Source organism: Megalops cyprinoides, chromosome 23, assembly GCF_013368585.1.
Source record: "Megalops cyprinoides isolate fMegCyp1 chromosome 23, fMegCyp1.pri, whole genome shotgun sequence".
In the NCBI taxonomy this organism is placed as follows: domain Eukaryota; kingdom Metazoa; phylum Chordata; class Actinopteri; order Elopiformes; family Megalopidae; genus Megalops; species Megalops cyprinoides.
Window position 1 is genome coordinate 1,588,808 of NC_050605.1, and position 8,381 is coordinate 1,597,188.

Consider the following 8,381-nt stretch of genomic DNA (forward strand, 5'->3'; position numbering starts at 1 on the left):
CTAAAATGTGATCAGCTTCATGTTTTCATTGTCACAGATATCAAAAGTGTTTCATGTCCAAAAGATTGACAGTCTTTGTTTTTCAGGCCATGTCTTATTATTTATTTTGAAATAAATTTGTCAACAAAAGAAAGAAAATCTTTGTCTTTCCCACTGAAAAACCAAACTAAGAATTGTCCTGATGGGCGTGAATGATCCCCAATATTCAAATCTGCACAATTGTGGAAGGTTCATAGCCATGGCCTAGTAGATATAACAAGCGGTCCAATTTCAATGCACAGCTATTAAATTTCAAACCTCGGCATGGTTTCAGATATTCTCACCTGAAAGAACTGCTCCTTCCTTGTGGCCTCGCATCACTTCTCCGTTCACAACATCCTGGTTTCCACTCCACAAGGTTTAGCCGCCACCGTTGAGGCAGAATGACTGGCTCACAACTGCACACATGATCTGCTTCTTTTCTGCTAGTCAAGGATCTACACCTCATGAGTGGAAGAGATTCTTGTCCATGTTGCTATCTCTGTGCTTTCTTCTCTCTTATTGCTCTTTCAAACTGTAGTAGCTGTGCTCTAACCTCGTGTACGCATTTGTTATTCCCATCCAACAGTCTCAGCTTTCAGATGGCTGTCTGCATACAGACGTCCCGCTGACCTGAGCCCTGAGGTGCGAGTCTCCTCTACTTTAAAGATGTCCAGTTGCCAGCATCTGATTAGTGCCGAGCAATGCTGAGATGAAAAAAGTCAACCTGACAGTGAAGACCACTGCAGATCTGAGACGTTCAATGTCCACATGCCAGGAGCTTATCCTGAAAACCATCTTACCGACAAACAAGACGACTGACGACTATGACCTTGCAGAAGTTTGACTCCATCGTTTCTTTGCTTGGGGACTAAGAATCAACTTAGGCTTAAACAGGCTCGGTCCTTTGACTTTCCCTGTTTTTGTATTTGACGCCATCTGGAAAAGCTGGGTTGTACACTGTAATATATTAATTTGATGGCCTTGATATGCACATATGACCTGAGCCTTTCGGCAGTCTGCCGCATCTGCACATTTTCGAAGGACAGCAGACAAAACTTCAGCAGTCTCAGGTTGTAGAGGGCTCAAATGTATAGCGCTCTTTACTCTGATTCAGGCAGTCCTCAGATTCTTGAGAGAAGGCAGCTACCTCTGAGACCCTTGTTTTTTCCGTAACAGTGACTCAACAGCCGGTCATGACAGAGCGACATTGTACTATAGTCTCAGCTACTTCTCTCAAGAAGACCAGGGTCCGTGTTATGCGGGCATCTCTTCATTTCAGTCCATATCGGCCCAGAATGGTAAACTGTTCTCGGAATTGACGGCAGTTTCCGCCTTCATGGCCAACCGCAGTTTCCACAGAACAGACAGACATTAGAGGCAAGCTACCGGTGGTCCCATGGTGTAATGGTTAGCACTCTGGACTCTGAATCCAGCGATCCGAGTTCAAATCTCGGTGGGACCTTGGTAGCAATTTTGTGCTGTGCTTTCAGGTTTGCAAGAAAACTTTGACTTTGTCCAAGTCTTTCCCCAGCTCATCAAGGTTTGGCCTGGCTTAGCCTGACGTAAGTGGCCAAGCGTCTTGCTCTGGGCCGGTTAGCTCAGTTGGTTAGAGCGTGGTGCTAATAACGCCAAGGTCACGGGTTCGATCCCCGTACGGGCCATGTCTTTTTAATAAATTTGTCAGCAAAAGAAAGAAAATCTTTGTCTTTCCCACTGAAAAACCAAACTAAGAATTGTCCTGATGGGCGTGAATGTTCCCCAATATTCAAATCTGCACAATTGTGGAAGGTTCATAGCCATGGCCTAGTAGATATAACCAGCGGTCCAATTTCAAAGTTCGGCATGGTTTCGGGTCTTCTCACCTGAAAGAACTGCTCCTTCCTTGTCCCCTCGCACCACTTCTCCGTTCACAACATCCTGGACATTTGGTACTTCCTGAAATATCAAGAAATTCAGCGGAGACTAGAGCCGTCTCCTATGAAGTCTGACTTGTGTGTAATAATCTGGCCAAGTACATCCGGAATTCAATCTCCTTTTCAACAATTCTGTCCAGGATAAAAAGTCACCTATTTACTCTGTGCTGATAATAACTGTAGTCTAAGGGCAGACTTGGAGAAGGGTGTACCTGTGGAAACATTGGATGCCACAAATCGTTTTTGGTATCACTCCACAAGGTTTAGCCGCCACCGTTGAGGCAGAATGACTGGCTCACAACTGCACACATGATCTGCTTCTTTTCTGCTAGTCAAGGATCTACACCTCATGAGTGGAAGAGATTCTTGTCCATGTTGCTATCTCTGTGCTTTCTTCTCTCTTATTGCTCTTTCAAACTGTAGTAGCTGTGCTCTAACCTCGTGTACGCATTTGTTATTCCCATCCAACAGTCTCAGCTTTCAGATGGCTGTCTGCATACAGACGTCCCGCTGACCTGAGCCCTGAGGTGCGAGTCTCCTCTACTTTAAAGATGTCCAGTTGCCAGCATCTGATTAGTGCCGAGCAATGCTGAGATGAAAAAAGTCAACCTGACAGTGAAGACCACTGCAGATCTGAGACGTTCAATGTCCACATGCCAGGAGCTTATCCTGAAAACCATCTTACCGACAAACAAGACGACTGACGACTATGACCTTGCAGAAGTTTGACTCCATCGTTTCTTTGCTTGGGGACTAAGAATCAACTTAGGCTTAAACAGGCTCGGTCCTTTGACTTTCCCTGTTTTTGTATTTGACGCCATCTGGAAAAGCTGGGTTGTACACTGTAATATATTAATTTGATGGCCTTGATATGCACATATGACCTGAGCCTTTCGGCAGTCTGCCGCATCTGCACATTTTCGAAGGACAACAGACAAAACTTCAGCAGGCTCAGGTTGTAGGGGGGATCAAATGTATAGCGCTCTTTACTCTGATTCAGGCAGTCCTCAGATTCTTGAGAGTAGGCAGCTACCTCTGAGACCCTTGTTTTTTCCGTAACAGTGACTCAGCAGCCGGTCATGACAGAGCGACATTGTACTATAGTCTCAGCTACTTCTCTCAAGAAGACCAGGGTCCGTGTTATGCGGGCATCTCTTCATTTCAGTCCATATCGGCCCAGAATGGTAAACTGTTCTCGGAATTGACGGCAGTTTCCGCCTTCATGGCCAACCGCAGTTTCCACAGAACAGACAGACATTAGAGACATGCTACCGGTGGTCCCATGGTGTAATGGTTAGCACTCTGGACTCTGAATCCAGCGATCCGAGTTCAAATCTCGGTGGGACCTTGGTAGCAATTTTGTGCTGTGCTTTCAGGTTTGCAAGCAAACTTTGACTTTGTCCAAGTCTTTCCCCAGCTCATCAAGGTTTGGCCTGGCTTAGCCTGACGTAAGTGGCCAAGCGTCTTGCTCTGGGCCGGTTAGCTCAGTTGGTTAGAGCGTGGTGCTAATAACGCCAAGGTCACGGGTTCGATCCCCGTACGGGCCATGTCTTTTTAATAAATTTGTCAGCAAAAGAAAGAAAATCTTTGTCTTTCCCACTGAAAAACCAAACTAAGAATTGTCCTGATGGGCGTGAATGTTCCCCAATATTCAAATCTGCACAATTGTGGAAGGTTCATAGCCATGGCCTAGTAGATATAACCAGCGGTCCAATTTCAAAGTTCGGCATGGTTTCGGGTCTTCTCACCTGAAAGAACTGCTCCTTCCTTGTCCCCTCGCACCACTTCTCCGTTCACAACATCCTGGACATTTGGTACTTCCTGAAATATCAAGAAATTCAGCGGAGACTAGAGCCGTCTCCTATGAAGTCTGACTTGTGTGTAATAATCTGGCCAAGTACATCCGGAATTCAATCTCCTTTTCAACAATTCTGTCCAGGATAAAAAGTCACCTATTTACTCTGTGCTGATAATAACTGTAGTCTAAGGGCAGACTTGGAGAAGGGTGTACCTGTGGAAACATTGGATGCCACAAATCGTTTTTGGTATCACTCCACAAGGTTTAGCCGCCACCGTTGAGGCAGAATGACTGGCTCACAACTGCACACATGATCTGCTTCTTTTCTGCTAGTCAAGGATCTACACCTCATGAGTGGAAGAGATTCTTGTCCATGTTGCTATCTCTGTGCTTTCTTCTCTCTTATTGCTCTTTCAAACTGTAGTAGCTGTGCTCTAACCTCGTGTACGCATTTGTTATTCCCATCCAACAGTCTCAGCTTTCAGATGGCTGTCTGCATACAGACGTCCCGCTGACCTGAGCCCTGAGGTGCGAGTCTCCTCTACTTTAAAGATGTCCAGTTGCCAGCATCTGATTAGTGCCGAGCAATGCTGAGATGAAAAAAGTCAACCTGACAGTGAAGACCACTGCAGATCTGAGACGTTCAATGTCCACATGCCAGGAGCTTATCCTGAAAACCATCTTACCGACAAACAAGACGACTGACGACTATGACCTTGCAGAAGTTTGACTCCATCGTTTCTTTGCTTGGGGACTAAGAATCAACTTAGGCTTAAACAGGCTCGGTCCTTTGACTTTCCCTGTTTTTGTATTTGACGCCATCTGGAAAAGCTGGGTTGTACACTGTAATATATTAATTTGATGGCCTTGATATGCACATATGACCTGAGCCTTTCGGCAGTCTGCCGCATCTGCACATTTTCGAAGGACAGCAGACAAAACTTCAGCAGTCTCAGGTTGTAGAGGGCTCAAATGTATAGCGCTCTTTACTCTGATTCAGGCAGTCCTCAGATTGTTGAGAGTAGGCAGCTACCTCTGAGACCCTTGTTTTTTCCGTAACAGTGACTCAAGCAGCCGGTCATGACAGAGCGACATTGTACTATAGTCTCAGCTACTTCTCTCAAGAAGACCAGGGTCCGTGTTATGCGGGCATCTCTTCATTTCAGTCCATATCGGCCCAGAATGGTAAACTGTTCTCGGAATTGACGGCAGTTTCCGCCTTCATGGCCAACCGCAGTTTCCACAGAACAGACAGACATTAGAGGCATTGCTACCGGTGGTCCCATGGTGTAATGGTTAGCACTCTGGACTCTGAATCCAGCGATCCGAGTTCAAATCTCGGTGGGACCTTGGTAGCAATTTTGTGCTGTGCTTTCAGGTTTGCAAGCAAACTTTGACTTTGTCCAAGTCTTTCCCCAGCTCATCAAGGTTTGGCCTGGCTTAGCCTGACGTAAGTGGCCAAGCGTCTTGCTCTGGGCCGGTTAGCTCAGTTGGTTAGAGCGTGGTGCTAATAACGCCAAGGTCACGGGTTCGATCCCCGTACGGGCCATGTCTTTTTAATAAATTTGTCAGCAAAAGAAAGAAAATCTTTGTCTTTCCCACTGAAAAACCAAACTAAGAATTGTCCTGATGGGCGTGAATGTTCCCCAATATTCAAATCTGCACAATTGTGGAAGGTTCATAGCCATGGCCTAGTAGATATAACCAGCGGTCCAATTTCAAAGTTCGGCATGGTTTCGGGTCTTCTCACCTGAAAGAACTGCTCCTTCCTTGTCCCCTCGCACCACTTCTCCGTTCACAACATCCTGGACATTTGGTACTTCCTGAAATATCAAGAAATTCAGCGGAGACTAGAGCCGTCTCCTATGAAGTCTGACTTGTGTGTAATAATCTGGCCAAGTACATCCGGAATTCAATCTCCTTTTCAACAATTCTGTCCAGGATAAAAAGTCACCTATTTACTCTGTGCTGATAATAACTGTAGTCTAAGGGCAGACTTGGAGAAGGGTGTACCTGTGGAAACATTGGATGCCACAAATCGTTTTTGGTATCACTCCACAAGGTTTAGCCGCCACCGTTGAGGCAGAATGACTGGCTCACAACTGCACACATGATCTGCTTCTTTTCTGCTAGTCAAGGATCTACACCTCATGAGTGGAAGAGATTCTTGTCCATGTTGCTATCTCTGTGCTTTCTTCTCTCTTATTGCTCTTTCAAACTGTAGTAGCTGTGCTCTAACCTCGTGTACGCATTTGTTATTCCCATCCAACAGTCTCAGCTTTCAGATGGCTGTCTGCATACAGACGTCCCGCTGACCTGAGCCCTGAGGTGCGAGTCTCCTCTACTTTAAAGATGTCCAGTTGCCAGCATCTGATTAGTGCCGAGCAATGCTGAGATGAAAAAAGTCAACCTGACAGTGAAGACCACTGCAGATCTGAGACGTTCAATGTCCACATGCCAGGAGCTTATCCTGAAAACCATCTTACCGACAAACAAGACGACTGACGACTATGACCTTGCAGAAGTTTGACTCCATCGTTTCTTTGCTTGGGGACTAAGAATCAACTTAGGCTTAAACAGGCTCGGTCCTTTGACTTTCCCTGTTTTTGTATTTGACGCCATCTGGAAAAGCTGGGTTGTACACTGTAATATATTAATTTGATGGCCTTGATATGCACATATGACCTGAGCCTTTCGGCAGTCTGCCGCATCTGCACATTTTCGAAGGACAGCAGACAAAACTTCAGCAGTCTCAGGTTGTAGAGGGCTCAAATGTATAGCGCTCTTTACTCTGATTCAGGCAGTCCTCAGATTCTTGAGAGTAGGCAGCTACCTCTGAGACCCTTGTTTTTTCCGTAACAGTGACTCAGCAGCCGGTCATGACAGAGCGACATTGTACTATAGTCTCAGCTACTTCTCTCAAGATTGAAAACTGAAAAACTGAGTCTTCCTACCATTTTACAACAGTTTCAAATGAACATGCTGAGTTTGAATTTCATCAAATGCTAGTTGCAAACCCTGAAAGACATTCTCAATCTTTGAAGCACCAGAATAAATTACAGTGTCATCAGCATATTTAAATTCCAGCTTGTGTGTCTTAGATGCTGTTCCGCTGAAATTTGTCCATTGGAGCAAAGGAATTTCTTGCACCTGAAGGTTTGTAAAAAAAAATGCATTGATTTTATATACAGTAATGTGTAAAATGTCCTCATGTGATATCTGTTTGTATATTATGTGTATATCTGTGTATTTCATGCATAATGAGCCGAAAAAAGTTCTAAAATGTAAAGGATACAAAAATCCTTAGTGTAAAAAAGAAATCTTCACAGTTTGTTTTCCTTTTCAAGGTGGGACACCTCCTTAGGTTTTCATGGGCCAAGTGTAGGCTGAGAAACCCAATTTCCTTCATCAGTAACCATTAGAATTTTCAGTAATTTTTAGAAGCGGTCTTTCTTTTTCCTGCTATCTCAACTGGCTTCCAGGTGATTGTCTACTCTGCAAAACTTTTCTCTGTCAATATTTTTCATGCTAAGTAATATATCCATTGACATAAGGAAAGATACCCTGTGTAGGTTTCCAATGATTGAAGACTTAGCTTGACGCTCTAACGGCTCCCCTTATCTGAATTCACATAAAGAAAATCCACAGGACCACTTGGTAAAGTTGAGCTGTTTAATTTGACACAAGAAATGTTTGGTACAGAACGATTGTCCATTAGCGAGAATAGTTAATGAGAAAGAGAGACTGAGAGACTGAAAAAAACCGTGTGGCTCCACCCTCTCCTTGCTTCACTTCCCCGATTCACCCCAACTATGCTCGTGAGAGTATCAAAAGGCAATTCAAGATGCGTGCAGCTACTAGGAAGCCACAATCGTAGTCACCTATTCCCAAATATTACAAAAGTAACATAAATGAGATCTTATGCATTACTGTAAATATGAACTATAAATAAATCAACCTGTAAATACTGTAAATATTCCTTCCAATTCCTTCTAAATCAATGAACCATGTAAATTACAGTTGTTTTACATATGAACTTAAATTATTGCATGCTAATTTATCAAATACTTACATTTTATATTTTATCAATGAACTGCATTTAGGCTCCTACACATTGTATTCATATTTTAAATCTTTCTTTCATTAACTATGCATTAAGTACTGTATTATGTTATGTGAGCTCAAATTGATTCCTGTAAGCAGACTGCTTGATCTTTACAACCAGTGTTAGTATAGGAATGATTCTGTCCAAGTGTTTAATGTAAAACAAGATTGATTGTATCAGTATTTCTTAAAGGTGAATATTGTTTCTCACCTTTTTTCTTTCAGATTGTCAACATGACCACAGTGAAGTGCAGACAGCTCGCAAAAGTGTTTAGACATGGTGCACAACCTTTGATAAAAGAGGACTTCCCTGGAATTTTATCAGTTATTGATACTGCCTGCAGGATCAATCCAGATTGTTTAGAAACCTCAGACATTGAGAGTATAATACATCTCATAAAAACAGCAAAACATGAAACAAAAGAGGCTGAAGAGGCTGCCCACAGAATAGTTGAAAAACTGAATGATGCATGCCTGCAGATAATTGTCAGTCAGAAAGGATGAAATAAAATACAAAGAAAAATTACAGGAAAAAGATACGTTAC

The 8,381-nt window shown here is 43.6% G+C and overlaps 6 non-coding genes across 6 annotated transcripts; all 6 read left to right on the forward strand.

Annotated features, from left to right (window-relative positions):
* Positions 1-1,411: 1,411 nt before the first annotated feature.
* On the forward strand, positions 1,412-1,483 carry trnaq-cug. The gene has a single exon. It is a non-coding gene; the product is annotated as a tRNA-Gln (tRNA).
* Positions 1,484-1,608: 125 nt separating this feature from the next.
* trnai-aau lies at positions 1,609-1,682 on the forward strand. Its single transcript has one exon. It is a non-coding gene; the product is annotated as a tRNA-Ile (tRNA).
* A 1,528-nt stretch (positions 1,683-3,210) lies between these two features.
* Positions 3,211-3,282, forward strand: trnaq-cug. Its single transcript has one exon. It is a non-coding gene; the product is annotated as a tRNA-Gln (tRNA).
* Positions 3,283-3,407: 125 nt separating this feature from the next.
* Positions 3,408-3,481, forward strand: trnai-aau. Its single transcript has one exon. It is a non-coding gene; the product is annotated as a tRNA-Ile (tRNA).
* Positions 3,482-5,010: 1,529 nt separating this feature from the next.
* On the forward strand, positions 5,011-5,082 carry trnaq-cug. The gene has a single exon. It is a non-coding gene; the product is annotated as a tRNA-Gln (tRNA).
* Positions 5,083-5,207: 125 nt separating this feature from the next.
* On the forward strand, positions 5,208-5,281 carry trnai-aau. Its single transcript has one exon. It is a non-coding gene; the product is annotated as a tRNA-Ile (tRNA).
* The last annotated feature ends 3,100 nt before the right edge of the window (positions 5,282-8,381 follow it).